Source organism: Hibiscus syriacus, unplaced genomic scaffold, assembly GCF_006381635.1.
Source record: "Hibiscus syriacus cultivar Baekdansim isolate YM2019G1 unplaced genomic scaffold, ASM638163v2 tig00111644_pilon, whole genome shotgun sequence".
NCBI lineage: Eukaryota > Viridiplantae > Streptophyta > Magnoliopsida > Malvales > Malvaceae > Hibiscus > Hibiscus syriacus.
Genome location: NW_024063144.1, coordinates 1134699 through 1137669, shown reverse-complemented (window position 1 = coordinate 1137669; position 2971 = coordinate 1134699).

Here is a 2971-nt window from a genome sequence, read left to right as displayed (position 1 = left end):
ACTTAGGGCACTATATTTTTTAGCCGACATAACATAATAAAATTGTCTCGTATTTTAAAATGACAAAAATAATTTTCATGTAATGTATTTTAAAAAAATGATAGAGTGATGCACGAAAGCACATATCATTAATATTCACAAATTAAAATGAAACCATAAATAATTAAGCATGAAAACTAATAAAAAAATTTGTTAATGAAACTAGTTAGTGATTAAACTCATCATTGACCAATACTTTTGATTCAAATATTCCCAATTTTAACATGCATTACATTTATTATTATAATCACTAATTGAGACCTAAGGTGAGATAATTATACAACTTTTAAATTATTCCCTTAAAGTCCAATTATGTGAATAAAAAATAATTAATAAGAGTATTTAGATTTCAAAATCAAGGTCAATTAAAATTAATTAATAAATAATGAATTTCATATCACTAATAGTTTAACTTTAAAAACAAATTAACCAATTAACAATTTATTGAGTTTAGGCTAGATAAAGTTTGATGAGTTTAAAAAAAAGTTTGGATCTGGTTCTACGAGTAGGGATGGGCATGGGACCCGAACTCAACGGGTTCTGACCTGACCCAATTGAATTTGGTTTTTTGTTTTAAAAAATTGGGTTTGGGTCGGGTTGGATTGGGTTTTTTAAAGGTTGTGTTTGGGTCGGGTCGGGTCGGATTCGGGTTTATGGTGAAAACTACCCCACCCGACCCGATCCGGCTTAAAAAAATATAATGTTACCTTATATATTTAAGAATAATTACAATAGTATCCCTCTATATATTATTTTTTCAAGTAAATCACTGTTTTTATTTAATAAAAATAATATTTTTATTATTTCGAGTCAGGTCGGATCGAGTTCGGATTTTATATAAAAAAATCGTGTCGGGTTCAAGTCGGGTGGAAGGTATATATTTTTAGAGTCGGATCAGGTTAGGTGAATGATGTAAATTTTTTTGATCGGATCGGGTTGGCCAAAACCGACGCAAACCCAACCCATGCCCATCCCTTTCTATGGGTGAACCAGACAAAACTTAGTGCTTATAAACCCCTAATTGAAATTTGACAGATCAATTCATTTATTTTATTTGTTATTAACCATTTATTAATTTTATTTGGATTTAACTATTCAATAAACAAATTATTCATATCACCATATAAAAAACATTGTATATTATACAAAATAAAAAAATAAAATATGAATGATATATTATATAAAATCTAAATATATTATATAAATGTATTTTTATTTATTTTACATATTTAAAAATAAAAATTAAAAGGGTAAATTTGTTTGGCTTATTCAATTATTATTTAAAAAAATAAAATTGACCAAACTAATCATATAAATCTAATTGTAAAATAAATTTATTTTAAATTATAATAAACTAAATTTAATATTTCAGTTGATTAAACTGACTCAAACCGGTTAATGCTAGTTCCTTACTAGCTTTATGGACTCTGATTTTTTATTGTACAATGAATTCTTCTCCCTTATGTGGTGATTAAAACATAAGAATAAACTTGATTTTATCCTGAACTCAAAATTCTATAATATGTAATATAAAATTAATTAATTAAAAAATGATTATAAAAAATAATCGAGATCTTGGTGGAATGGCATGCAAATTAGTGACTTCTCAACCAAAGGTGTTTTTGAGTCCAACCCACAATGAGGTCCAGGGCCTAGATAGAGAAAGTACAACCTTTCAGCCGTTGAAAATGATGGATAAAAGGCCCATTAATAACACACAATCAACCAAGATATTACCGTTGAAAATATAATAAAATTTTAAAATATGGTGGGATGTTCACAAATTAATTTGAGATTTAGATCATTTGTTATTTGCTATAGTTTACATGAAATTCGTCATGCCCATACCATGAATTCTATAAAATATTTAAAAAATAGAGCTCATCGTGTGAGGTGGACAAAATTGTATAAAACTCGTCATGTTCACATGACGAGTTTCAATTATTTTATATATTTTATGGAACCGTTTATTTTTATATGATGAGTTTCAAGTACACTGTAACAAATAATTTATATCCCAAATTAATTTTTCAACACTTCCCTTCTTAAAAAAGTTCTGCCTTAATTATTAGGCTAACGAAGTCTTGAAAATGTAGGTGGCCACAAAATATATGGGCAGAAGAAGCCCAAGTTAAAAATAGCAAAGAGAACCACTAGATGAGATGAGATCTGATCAGTAAAGTCCTTGCAAGATTAAGATAGAAGAAATCAATCAAAAACTCATTGAGATCTTAGCTTGAGAATGAGACGATATTATTAAAATATCAACTCCAAATTCTAAATATGAAACATAAAATAAGATTTAAAATATATAAATTTATTTTATAACTCAAATAAATATAAAAATCTGTAATTTTTTCGAACTCTATTAAAAGATTATCACACTGATAATGAATGTGATCATTTATCTAATGTATAATGAAAAAAGACCCGAAACCAATGACGGTGATTATAGAACAATGTTTTATGGTCATTTGATGATCATTCGTGCCAATAACAATCTGTAAGTATAACACATGATAGTTTATAGTTTTTTTTTGGGACATGATGATTTAAAATTCATTTATGTAGTCATTTTAAGAGTTGGTTTAGTTTGGAGATATATTCAAACGTAATTACTCTGTAATATATTTTCTTTATAGAAACATGAAAATTTAAATAATTCAATTATTGTATAAGAAAGTAAATTAAAAACCAACAATCAACCAACCAAGAAAAAAAAGATGGAAATAGGGTTAGGGTTAGGGATGGACCGAGGGGAGCAAGAAGGTGCATTCCTTAAAAATTTTAAATTATCATGTATTTTAGTTATTTTTTATATAACTATTAGTATCCGATATATTGATTAATTAATTCGGATTGAATACTACAGATGCAAAGGCAATCATTCTAACCTAGTTTGCTTCATTCGCAAACATTAGGATTCAAACCC